The sequence below is a fragment of the Ictalurus punctatus genome, chromosome 2 (assembly GCF_001660625.3).
Source record: "Ictalurus punctatus breed USDA103 chromosome 2, Coco_2.0, whole genome shotgun sequence".
Lineage (NCBI taxonomy): Eukaryota > Metazoa > Chordata > Actinopteri > Siluriformes > Ictaluridae > Ictalurus > Ictalurus punctatus.
In genome coordinates this window covers 7462424-7476621 of record NC_030417.2, presented here as the reverse complement: position 1 = coordinate 7476621, position 14198 = coordinate 7462424, and the positions used below count along the sequence as shown (strand labels likewise).

Here is a 14198-nt window from a genome sequence, read left to right as displayed (position 1 = left end):
GACCTCAGACAAAACCTTAAAAAAATTCTTCCACATTTCTTTACCTGGCTTTGTGAATCTGCACGAATATTATGACACAAATTCAATAAGGAGACTTCTTCATCCAAATACCAATCAAATACAACATACTGGAATATTCTAACCCTTAGAGACAAGATACAGGCCAGAAAAAACATCAGATATATTCAATGTACAGTATTCATGTCCAGATTCCAATGCTGTATCTTTGTGCTCACATTATCATCACAAAAGTATGATTTTTTGGACATGATTACTGCGATGTGATCAATGTGATAACAAAAAAGGTTACCCCTGAAGCACGGGGAGAACATACAAACTCCCGGAGGAGGCGGGAATCAAACCCCCAGCCCTGGAGGTGAGAGGCAAACCCAAGCCACCATGCCCCTGGGATTTTATCAGCTGTGTAATCACTTGACATGACTATCGATGATATGCTACATGAACTTTATGATCAGTGATGATTCTGTTGTTCTTGGTTCCACAAAAGTGAAAAATAATCCACTTTACACCCTTTTTTTAAAACAGCAAATACAATAAGATGATGTAGATGTCAAAAATTGAGCCTTATTTTATATATAATATGTATAAATGTATATGTATATGCAAAAGTTTTAGGCACCCTGTTTTTTTTAGCACAAACTTTGTTATAGATTTGTTTTGTTTTATGACTTCTACATTATCGAGTCAGTACAAAACACATTGGAGATTCCCAAACATTAGTTTTCTAGCACAAACTTAAATGTTACCGAATAAATGTTTGTATGTCAGTAAAGAAAGCAGCATGTTAAGTGGTAAGAGACACTTTTCAGACAAAAACACAATGAAGGCTGATGGGTTTTGCTGCAAAAATAAGAAGTGATGCGACAGTCAAAGTCTCCAGAAGAACCGTGTCTGGTTCTGCAAGACGCTCCATAAAACTTACAGCTCATTTCCTTATAAAACCGCACTAATTCTACCTGAGACAATTATTTTTAAAGCAAAGGGTCATCACACCAAATATTGCCTTTGTTTGATTTATTTCTGTTCACTGTCCTTTATAGTATTTTTAAAATGGAGAAACATTTAATTTCGTTATTTTTGAAGGCATCTTTGCTCTACAGCATGTCTGCATGTGCCTAAGACTTGCACAGTACTGTATATTTTTTCCTTGAGAGAGAGACAGAGAGAGTGAGTGTGTGTATTTATTCCAGTTTTGTGAGTATTTCAGAACTTCTTCTTTTTATTCTCTTTTTCAAGCTTTTTTCTGTCCAAATGGCTCTTGAACGGATGTTCTTTTTTGTTGTGGTATTTTATTAGATGAAGGAGCTCAGCGTTTTTAGAACGTCCTGAGTCTTGACCTGGAAAAATATCTTTAATGTTGACTCATGTACTGTATCATGTAAAACAGCATTGTTTAGTCAGTATGTTTTTCACTTTTCTACTTCAACACATATCATTGGCTCATAAATCTACAACAGATATGAATGAGATCTTCTGTCAGCAGCCACAAGTGTCAAACACTTTTTAGAAATGTCTGTATAGTATATTTTTTTACATGAATTCCTCGCTGGCTGAAGTCATGAAAGAGCGAACGGATTCCTTTAGCTTCATGTGAGCATAAGGCAAACAACAGTTTGTACTGTAGCATGGTAACTGCTGTTATGTGGTTTCTATATACAAATGTAAAACACTCAACAGAAAAGTTGTTGCTGATTACATAAAGACTTGGCGTGCTGTTTAATTATAAGAATGTAGCTCTGGGCCCAGATTGGTTCTTGGCTACAGATGAAGTCTGGTCTTGTGCAAAAACAAATCAACATCAGCAGTTCATTAATTTAAGTCTTGAGTAAGACTGGGGAATGTCGCAAGGGTTCTTTTATTTCATATGAGAACCTCTCTTAACGAGTCATAGAGCGCCTTTTGAGTCGTAGAGTGTTTACCCTCTAACATAGTTATATAATGTAGAAGAAAAGAGGCTATAGTTAAACATATTCTTTCTTCAGAAATTGCCATAGGAATTGTGGAAATAAATTGCAATTACAATGCTTTACTATGAATATTTGTAAAAGACTTCAGCTAATGTAGTTTATGGAAATGTGGATTGTATTATATCTGGAGAATAGTTCTACAATAACAGGTCATGGGTTAAATGTCTGCTTATGCTGCTGAAAGTTCAGAAGGTTTGGGGGTTCAATCCCCAGCACCACCAAGCTGCCACTGTTAGGCTCTTGAGCAAGTCCCTTAACCCTCCCTGCTCCAGGGGTGCCGTATAGTGGCTGACCCGGCGCTCTGATCCCAACTTCCTAAGAAGCTGGTATATGTGAGAGAAAAAAAATTATTTCACTGTGCTGTAATGTATATGGGACAAAAAAGGCTGCTTCTTCTAATTTTGTTTTCTAATCATATTTTTATAAGTATTTTTGCTTAAAATAAAACGTTTCTTTCGTTTAGAACTTAGAAGTGCTCGGCCCGTTTGGGAACGTTATGAAAGTTCCTCCCATGTGGTTCCTAATGAAACGATAGCAATAGTGCGTAAATCTTCATCAGGAATACTGTTAAAAACGTAACATATACAATTGCTTTGATTTCTTTAACACTTTTCTTTGTCACTGTTAATATGTGTTATTTCATGGTGTTAATGTCGTCATTATTATTCTAAATTAGTAGAAAACTATGAGGGCACACATTTTTGACTGGTAGTCTAGATAACCAAAGTTGTACCAAATATTTACATCCACCATTAAGAGAGTCTTACATCGCCATGGCCTGAAATGCTGTTGTGCAAGGAATTAGCCTGTCTTAGTTAATATTCTGAAATGACCTTTTATGGAAATACAGTAGGTGCCCTAAATGGCTTGACACAGGAAATGTATAGTAACATGAAATGTGTGTAGTTGTGAAATGCCTTTATCCTGGGTTTATGTCAATGTTTGTCCTCAACTTTATGTGATAACGACATTCAGAGACATTCCAGATCTACATAGCTGAAATATAGCCAAGTTTTCTCTTTTTTTTCCTCATCTGCAAAACTTTTTGAAAAAACACATTGGCAGTGTACTAATGTTGAAGCTCTGTGTGTTCACATTTCATTACAAGATCCACCATTTGTCCACTAATACTGGACAGAGCTGGTGCTGGTTTAATAAACCAATTTATGAAAGCTTTGGCATTATGTAATTGTAAACAGGAAGTCCATATATCATGCATACAGCGTCGACATAATAACCCAGAGTTACTGATGGCCGCTATTTGACAATAGCTGATCCAAACACGCTAATAAAAACACGGCCAGTGATTTAGAGTTCTATAATTTTATGTACTTAAATTGTGCATAGTTTCTCCTGAAACCCTCATTATTTTCCCTCACAGTCTTATATGAACGTTTAAAGCTCTGTCGGGTTGATTTAGATGTCTGCGCAAAGTCAAAGAGTCTGCATGAAATAAATTCTTAGATGCAACAGTATGATGAGATCTGACTTATGATGTGTATTTGTATGGGATTTAATTATTGTAATTGGTGCATGTCTGGACTGGAATTCCCCACTTTCTAATGGTTACACACACACGCCACATTTAAGACTTTAATTATATGCAAATGAAGATTTACCCATAGGTTCATTGTAAGAAAAATCTGAGTATTCAAATGAAATTTGAGTATGTCAGGTAATTAGGTTCTGCTGTTGATTTTTGTGCATGCGTGTGAAGTTATTAAAGTATGCTCTAGAAAGAGAAAGAAAGAAAAAAAAGATTTCCTTTGTTGTCACTTGGGTTTATAGTAACAACTTGAAATACTGCAGTATTTTCACAGCCTAATCTGTACAGATGTCTACGGACCTCTACTGCATCTACTGTCTGATTATCTGATTATCTGATTATCTGATTTTATATATATATATATATATATATATATATATATATATATATATATATATATATATATATATATATATATATATATATAGTAAATAAATTTAAACCTGTTTACTGAAAACTTGCTTATAAAAAACATTTATGTGTAAAATGCTTTTACGGTATTCCTTCAGTTGGATAAAACAGCATGAGAACAGCTTTGGATAGACCTTCTCTCATATTTTTTGACTTTCATCTTATCTTCTGTTGTTTCGTGACAGCCTTTGTGTGAAAACCTGTTGGGTTCCTTTTGCATTCCCTTTGTTTGACACTGCATTTAGCATAACACTATGGGAGTGCCTCTTGCACGCGACCGGCATCTGAAGCTTGTGTTAAATCATGCCTATTTATAGGCATGCCATGATCAGGTGACACGGCACTTAAGCACTTCATGTGATATAAATATGGCACCTAAGAACAGTGCCATCAGCCTTAATATCTTCAGCGAAAGACTGCATGTCAGTTGTTTGTGTAAAGAAACAAAAAGCCACTTCATTTCCTCGCTATCTTTTCTCAAAAATCTCAGAATTTTTCTATCCCTTTAAAAAAAAAGATAAGAAAAAAAAGGAATGAGTGAGATAGAAAAATACGAGTGAGAGAATTCAGGAAGTGTGCTACGGCTTGCTCCCGTTTCATCACGGGGAATAGTGCACACTTTCTGGGTGAAGTGTCTAGGTTTGTAGCATGTGATGACAGCCTCAAGAGGCTGCGCATGGTAATGCCTACATTAGCAGCTCCGCTCGTGACTCGCGCTCTTGGAAGCCGAAGTGAGTTGGGTTTCAGAGCCTTGCAGATCTGGGCCGGCCGCTGCCGAGGCAGCTAGCCGTCTCAGGTTCGGGGGATCTCTTACGGATCTGGATTTTGGAGCTTGCGTCGTGACCCCTCCTTCCGCTATGGAAAGCCAAAAGGAAAAAAAGAGAAAAAAGAAAAAAAACCACACTCACAAAAATAATAGTAATAATTCCTCTCTGATTCCGAGGAGCCAGAAGGATGTGCTAAAAACTGAGAGCAGCATATAAAGAGCTTCATGAAGGGATTACTAAGGCTGCATGAGCCTTTTTCTCCCCAGTGAAAGTAAATCCCTCACACTGTAGAAAACTTCCCTTTCTTCCAGAAGTGCATGACAAAATATCAGGCTTCTGTTTTACGTGGCCGTCATTTCGGCCAGCCACGCCCCTGTTGTTGGAGCCTCTGTGGGGCAACATCCTCTAACGTTGAGGTTCATGCGTGGTGTCAGGCAGCTGAGGCCCATCTGCAGGCCGCGCATACCTTCCTGGGACCTTTCTGTGGTCTTGGAAGGTCTGTCAGGGGCCACATTTGAGCCCTTAGAGTCAGCCTCTGAGAAGCTTCTGACTCTAAAGGTAGCTCTTCTGCTGGCCCTGACATCTCTCAAGTGAGGAGGAGATCTACAAGCTCTCTCTGTTGCCCCTTCCTGCCTTGACTTTGCCCCTGGATTAGCCAAGGCCTTCCTGTATCCTATGCCGGATTATATTCCTAAGGTACCTACATCGTCTGTCTACCCTGTGGTGTTGCAGGCTTTCTGCCCTCCTCCATTCCCCACACCGGAACAAGAAAAAATGCACCTGTTGTGTCCAGTAAGGGCTCTCTGTACTTACATCCACCGCTACTGCCAGTGGCGTAAGTCGGAGCAGCTGCTGGTCTGCTTTGGCGGTGACAGTAGGGGTGATGCTGTGTCAAAGCAACACATCTCTAATTGGATAGTGGAAGCAATCACTATTGCTTATTAGTTATTTTATATATATATATATATATATATATATATATATATATATATATATATAATATTTATATAAGATAAATGACCTAATAAAAAGTGATTATTAACAAGAGATTTAAGCAACAGATCTGATTGACTGAATGAATGAATGAATGAATGAATCAGCAATTATTTCCCTGCTGCGATCAGTTGAAGCAAGAGATGATGATGAGGCTTGTGTTTAAATGGGGAGTGAGAACTCTGGTTCTGTTTTATTTCCCTATTTTCTTCTTAGTTTCTTCAGCAGACAGGTCAGACCCAGCAGCCAGTGCTTCTCCGTCATACAACAGGGTGAAGACTAACACGAGCTTCCTCTGAGACATGTGAAGCCAGCTAACTTACATTACATTTCACTTACATTTATGGCATTTTGGCAGATGCCCTCATCCAGAGCAACTTACATTTATCTCATTTATACAACTGAGCAGTTGAGGGTTAAGGGCCTTACTCAAGGGCCCAGCAGTGGTAGCTTGGCAGTGCTGGGATTTTAAGTTACGACCTTCTGATCAGTAACCCAGAACCTTTAACCACTGAGCCACCACTGCCCCATAACTGAGCCATAACTGCGTTTATTTTGTTTTGTTTTTTAACTGCTGCCTGACAGATTAGCGTAACACACTCGGAGGAAAGTGCTATCAGCCCTCTTCCCCATACATGCTGTCTCATTTTGAACTCTTAGTTTGCCGACATCAATGGATTTCAAACTTATGAATTACGAACTTTTCTGTTGCGCCACTCGGGAGTCTCTCTTGTCTTCTTTTCCCCTCATCTTCTCAAATCTTCTTCTTCACTCCTCTATGTGTTGGTGTGTAACTGTCAGGATATTGATGAACATAGTGAGATTGTTCTGTTAGTGTAGAGATATGTTCTGAACAGTAACGCGTGACAAACACAGCCTGGCTCTGACTGTCTTTTCTTTTCTCTGTGTGTAATAAGAAACAGTCTGAAAGGAACATGTCCAACAGTAATAACTGCTTTTACAAACTCTCTAACATTACACATGTAAAGTCCATTACAAATGTAAGCTGTTTTGCCCAAAAGCTTCCTGAAATATGTGCTCAGTGCTTGCTTGTTTTGACAATAAAGGATAAAGCACATGCTGCAGGTAGTGGAGATAACTGGAACGGTGTGTAGCATGTCCAGGCCTGCAGCATTGAGCGAGAGAAAGTCCCAGAAAGACATGTTGGAGGAGTGGGAAGATTTGAGACACAAGCCAGCAATATGTGTGTCATTTCCTGTTTATTTCATTACACGTGTCCACCTCATTCTCTCGTTTTTCTCTCTCGCACTTCTTCCTCAGCTTCTCACTTGTCCTCGCTGAACTCTTATTGGTTTAATTGTTTTAGCACTCCTGGCACTCTCAAACACATTTCAGACATTATCATTATCTAACTTGTAGCTTCACTTGTTCCCCAAGTTGCAGAAAGTCTGTGTTGTTTTTTTTTTTTTTTTTTTTTTTTTTAGCTCAGCATCATTATTCACTCCTACATTCTTCTCCACCACACTTGAAAACATTCCCGGTCTGACAGTCAGGTCAACGGAAGCACAGCCAGTACACTCTTTGTGTACATCGGTGCCTGTGAAACTGGGAGAGCAGCACAGTGGCCGAGGTCCAAAGGAATTTGTTTTCTTTCCATTTTAGCCAAAATGACTTCTTTTCCATTGAATTCAGAGTAATTAATCATAAATGTAATTCATTTGACAATCACATATGAGATACACACCATCTAAATACTGAATAAGAAAAAATGTACTCTGTCTTATATGCAGTTGTCTAATTTGTGCAATGCTTTGAGAGTAAAGAGATAATAGTATAGAGTAGGTCCAATGCAAAAAAGTGCACAACAGTCTCTAATGGCCATTATTTAAAAAAAAATTAAAAACTCTTATTGAGTATTTTGATTACAATGCGGCGTACACTGTAGCTTTATATCAAAATAGTTTTTAAGCAAATGGTCATCGCACCAAATATTGCCTTTGTTTTATTTATTACTGTTTATTGCCCTTTATAGTATATTGTTTTAATGGAGAAACATTTAATTTCATTATTTTTGAAGACATCTTTGCTCTGCAGCATTTCTTTACATGTGCCTAAGACTGTTGCCCAGTACTGTATGTCAAAAGCTGCTTCTGTGGCTACTAACCATGTGTAGATCTTCAAAACAAAGTCCAACTACACTTCACATTGTGTGTCTCAAATAAAAAGTAATATTATAAACATACATTTAAAGAAAAAATTATTGAAATTTGAAAAACCCAGTGTCTTTATAGTGCATCATGTAGGCCAGGGGTTGTCAACTGGCAGACTGGACCGTGGTCCAAATGTGGACCCAGGAAAGTATTTCAGCAGACCGATTTAGCGACCTGGTTTCTGTGACAGAACCTCTATAAGTCTTCGTGAGTTGGATTTTTTTTTCCTTTCATTTCATTTAACCTTCAGGTCTGATGAGTGAACTGACAACATGTCTTGTTAAAGTCAAAGAGGAAAACAGAATGTTTACAGTGACTGGACAGAGAAGTATGCGTTTTATCTTCACTACTTCAAGTTCAAAGCCGAGGTCTCATCTGTTAAGAGTCTGTCCGTGTTTTCGAAGTGTTCTTGCCATTAATAAAACTAAATCCCTGACACATTTCTGAAATCCTCAAGGTTTTGACTATCTAAATGTGAAGGAAAGATGTTTAGATGTGTGTTCTAAGGAAGCAAGACTTTTAGTTTGAGAATTTACAACAAAATGTTTGATAAAAAAAAAAGACATATTTTCATTCCTTTAGGTCTTTATTTTCATCCTCAATGACACATTTAAAAAGTTGTTTCTTTGTAGCATATGCATTCATGGCTATTAATAATAATAACATAATAATAGATTTGAAATCCTCTTCTCCTAATTCATTACCACCGTATTTGAATATTGTATGAACACTAAGTAAACATAACTACAGCAACAATAACAGGGTTCAGAACATCCTCAGTATTTTCTGCCTGATGCCAGTACTGGGTATTGGATCAGTGCCATCTGTACTGTTGAGTTATAGTGTTAATAGTGTCTTTATTAATAGTAAAAAATTGGAAACATTTTGACATGTAATGCATAAAGATAGTTGAAGAGATAAGAAAATGGTCTTAATGCTGACGCTGATAGAGATCTGGAACCAGTGCTCACTGCATGAACCCACCATTGTTAACTCTTCCTAAATTGTTTGCTTGACTTGGCAGTAGTACATCATGGATGTGGTTATTTGTTGACAGTAGGGAGCTTAAACCCCTGGACAAACTTCAAAGTACACAGTGAGGAGTGGAGCATCTTGGATTATCATGATTCATGGAGGTCGCTCAATGAACAATGGCACAAATACAAAGCAAAATACATTTGCAATTAATGTGCAGTTTACTAGAATAAACTTATAAAGATAATGTGTCTCAAATTCAGCTAATATTTCTTTTTATTAAATTAAAATTAAAGCAAGATTATTAATCCTGTTTCAAGATATTTCGCACATTTCAAGCTTGACATTGTCTGATTCTATTGACAAATAATTTTGTGTATATTTCTAGAAAGAAGCTAAAGTGTCTGCCAATAGAATAAGAATATTTTAAACTTGAAATGAGTAAATGTGTCAAGAAATAGGCATAATACTCTTTCAAGTTTTAAATGAAATCTATATATTTAGGTAAACAATTTTAATTCTATGTTTACATTTGTCCTGGAAACATATTTTTTGCATTCAAACTTTACAATCTCATGCAGTTTTTTTTCAGTTTTGCATTTATTCTCTCTCAGTGGAAGGAAAAAAGCACAATTTTTGGGCCACCGTATCAACAAACACACACAGGTTTGAAGTATGAAAAGAACTCACTGCTCATATTGGGCCTTATTTACCAGTCTTTTAGTAAAGTATTGTGGAAATGTTTGTGTAAGCCAAACAGAACTAAAATTTTCTTTGTACTCGTGTGTATAGGTTGATCACATGTAATGTGCAAAAGCGCGTTCCCGACAGCTCATTTGCATTTAGTGCTGGGAATAGACAGCTGGGAAGTTAAGCTGGTGCACACTGTGCGATTTTTAATAGTCCTTTGCGACTGTTGCTTGTCAGACTGTATGAACATGATCCGCGCTGTAAGCCACGTCACACTGTAGGATCCACGCAAGAAGACTCGTACGGAGTCGGAGAAGCGACACTACAGGACTGTGCCTCAAGTCTTCTGACACTGACAGAATTTAATCAGAGGAAACATTTGCTCGCAGCGCCCGTATATCGGCTGTCGGGGAACACGTCAAACTAGCAATCAAAGACTTCAGATTTTGGCGTAAGGTTATAGGAATCTGTTAGGATTCTCAAAATTGATTGTGGCCAAAATTGTACAGCGTGAACGGCTGAAATACAGAATTGGAAGTTATTTAATAAACATATTTAATAATATACAATATTAACAATAATCGTCAGCTGAGGCATTTGTTTACGGCTTACAACTGTACACGGACCGTCCCGTCCTCCGCTTATACAGGGCCTTTCTTTTGTTGCATTATCAGTTTTATTTATCTTAATTTATGGGCTTGTGTTGGCTCTCTGTATTTCTTTTTTCTTTTATTTTTCCATATTCTTTCATCAATGCCAATAATGTAAAACGACCGGTTTTCAAAAAATGTTCTCTATGATATTCTTAGTCCTTGACCTAGTGAACTAGTGTTTTAGGATGTGTTTTTGATCGAGGCTCCAAGGCACTTCAGTAAGTTGCTCTGGATAAGGGCGTCTGCTAAATGCTGTAAACGTAATAAAAATGAGCAATTTAACCTCAATAGTATATTCCAATGTAGGGGAAGTTATAGTTAAAGACCCAGATATGATGAATGAAGACCAGGAGTCAAGAGATGCGATCAATTAAAGAAAATTTTACTGAAGAATAGTTTGCAGTTTCATCAGCAGAAGTCAGCTTCAAACTGAGCAAGGAGTTCATAGGCCACTCTGCGTGCACACTCATTACATCAACAATTATACTTTCACACAATCACTAAGCTAGTCATGATTCTTGATTGAATGATTCTGATTGGTTGAGGTATAGATAAATTTAGGAAATTTCCACATATGGCTGTGCGTCATAAGAATATCTCCATCGATTATCTGGACATCTTGGTTTAGGCGTACTGTGAACCACTGAGGTCATCAATCTGAATTTTTTTATCTCCAGTTGTCTCATCAGATGATCACCTCTGAAAACACACACACAGATACACAGCTCCTCCAAGGTTGAATTTGTTCGAGCTATAGCTCTGACCAGGAAGTTTCCGAAACATACTGATTAGATATACTTTCTCTCAGTTAGAGGTTCAGATAATATTCGTAATTATTCTCTACTGATTGAAGATTAAAAGCAAGGGAAATGCTTTAACTAAGAATAGTAAATCTCATAAGCTATATATATATATATATATATATATATATATATATATATATATATATATATATATATATATATATATATATATATATATATATATATATAATATATGTGTGTGTGTGTGTGTTATATGTATATTGAAGAGGCAGGGGATTCCTGAATCCACCCTTCACCAGATATAAAAGTGCAGTAGCTCATCACAAATTATATGATTTAAAATTAGTCTTCCGATATGCAAATTTACACATACTCAGCACAAGTAGGATACAAATGGGTTTTTTCCCCGAAGTTATGGGATTCTCATGATTTTTTATTGGTTACAAACGACTTCCGAATAAATCTGTTTGTATCCAGTTCGATAAATGAGGCCCAGTGTGTGCTTTCAGTAGGTCATGAAACAGGAAGCCAGCATAGTGCAAACTGTCTTCCACAGTCTTCAAGATTTTCTCTTATGCACTCTTTATGTCCTCTTTCAGCACGTCCACCTGCAATAGAGAAACAAAAATGTGTACACTTCTCAACCAATTATTCACACAGTAATTCCCTGCAGGTGACGCTGATGCTGTGTGTGTGCTGTGTCGTTATCCATATGGTCCTGTGGTCCAGTGATGGAAGATTTTCTCCCTAATTTAGTCATAGCCAATTCCCACCCATCAGGCAGCTCTCCCCTATCACATGACGGCCACCAACCATAGAAGTTGATGGCTATCACGTGATTTCTCCGAGGCACGTGAAGCCAGCCGGCTGCATCTTTTCGAACTGCTGCTCATGCAACGTCAGCGGGCAGAGGACTTGATAGAGGAGAGAGAATGCAATCCTCCCTCCTTGAGAACACGGCCAATTTTAATCTCTCGGGCTCCTGGCCACGGCATCATCAGGCTTCGAATTCACAATCTCTGGATGATAAACTGAATGGTTTTGTGTTGCGCCATTCAGGAGCCCAACCTCCATCATTTTTTTTTTGCACAGGAATTATAGTTGAGTCTAATAACTGTTCAGTCGTATGCTTTGACAAATACTACAGAGCGTTGACTTTTCAGCTTGTTTTTTAACCTCGGTGCCATTCTCTGTGCTGAACAAGCATGTTTTATCATCCATCTGTTGCATTTCCTGTATTACAAAGGTAGTCATTTGTTAGTAGTGGGAGTCACTTTCTGTTCAGCTTGTCACGTGAGCTTAATTCTTAAAGATAAAGAAAAGATTATTAACATTTATACATTTAGCAGACTCAAGTTAATAGTGAGACAGAATACAGTCCAAGCACAGGGTTAAGCAGTTGAGGGTTCGCTGACCCAAGGGAGCATTTCAGGGCATTCCTCAGATTTGAACCTTCACCCTTCGTGTCATTAGCACAGACATTTAACTGCTGAAGTTTCGCTGACCTCAAAAACAGCAATATCCTTCACATTTTGTTTTTATATCACCTTCTTTCATACTTTTTAACTGCTCAGCCCTGTGTAAAGTGCAGCTAAATGGTGTGGAATTTCATAGCATTCTGTACGACAGCATAACCGCCTGCTGTTTGAGTGTGTGTGTGTGTGTGTGTGTGTGTGTGTGTGTGTGTGTGTGTGTGTGTGTGTGTGTGCCCTTTTCTTTGCCGGCATATGAGTAGTTTTGCACATTGCATGAAACCACAGCCTTAGTGCCAAACCAGAGGCAATGACAGAAGGTTTATAGGCACTTACAGACAGAACACTTTCAGGTCATTCCTGAGCTAATGTCATTATTCCTATAACATTTTTCACAACACTGGACATCCATGATAACTGATAATAAACCTACATAAACGTTTACAAAGGATTATTCTGAAAGACATCAGCAGACTTGTTTGATAGACTACCTGAGACAAATGATGGATTTTTCCATCATCTTTGCAGCTCGGTGTCCTTCTGGTATATCCACATAATGGCACATAATGGCGATGATCTGGTCTTGTGCAGTTAATAAGAAAATGTAAAAAAAAAAATAAACAAACTCAAAGAGTAGCTCTGGAGTATCTCTTTAAGCTCTGAGTAGGTTTTGAGTGGCAGTCATTACGCTGTGTTTTCAGTTGTGTATATTTTCTATGAGCCTTCAAGTTTTGTTTCACTATTTTTAAGATTTTAAGAATCTCTAGTGCAAAGTCCAACAGAAAAGCGTTTGCAAGCTTAAATCCTGAAGAGTTCGAATCAAGAAAGCCAAATTACCCATGCTCTCTGGGTATGAGGAATGAAATACCTCTCTCACCTGTCAATCACAGCGATCCTAGGCCTTTGCCGTCGTCTGTGAGCTCATGGATGCGGAAGAGGGCGAATAGCGCTTTCCTCAGCAGAGTGTGGAACATCTGCAAAACAAGTTATCCCTCATGTTATAACAGCAATAAACCATTGTTCCCTCATCACACTGTCATGTTAAAGAGAAACCACAAACCCCTCCGTTCTGAAGACATACATTTACAAATTGCTGACGCCGGAGTTGTTATAATTTGTTATTATTTTGTCTTTTGGGAAACATGTTAATATGTCATGTAGCTTCTGAAGTGCAATACTAAATGAAAACAATAAGATCTTTAAACAAAATAGTAACAATTTACACAGATTATCCTGTTCAAAAGTTTACACCCCCCTGGCTCTTACTGTATCGTGTTGCCTTCTTGTGCATCAGTGAATGTTTGCACCTTTTGTAATAGTTGTGTACAGGTTCCTGAGTCGTCCTCAGTGTGAAAAGATGGACCTCAAAATCATACAGTACTCCAACATACTCCAACATACAACATACTCCCTTTCCAACATACTGTTGGAAAGGGCACAAATATGCAGAAAACGCTGGAAAAGTAAAGAATGTGCAGGACCTGGAGGATTTTTCTCCAGGAAACAGTGGGCAGTTTAACTGCTCAGGACAAACAAGGGACTCGTGAACAGCTCTCACAAAACATAAACACAATCGTCGATCATCCAGGTAACGACACACAGGATTAATAATCAAGTGTATGTAAACTTTTGAACTGGTTCTCTTGTGTAAATTAATTTATTATTAGTGTCTTTTGGACTATATGTAACCGTCTGTTATGTGAAATAGCTTATTCAGGGCAGAACTAAATAAAACACAAAATGCAAATTTTATGATTATTAACATCTT

The 14198-nt window shown here is 37.8% G+C and overlaps 1 protein-coding gene across 2 annotated transcripts in view; it reads left to right on the top strand.

The window, feature by feature from the left end:
• Positions 1-14198, top strand: part of usta (uronyl 2-sulfotransferase a) — a 91273-nt gene that overhangs the window by 69854 nt on the left and 7221 nt on the right. The gene's annotated exons all lie outside the window — the stretch shown is intronic.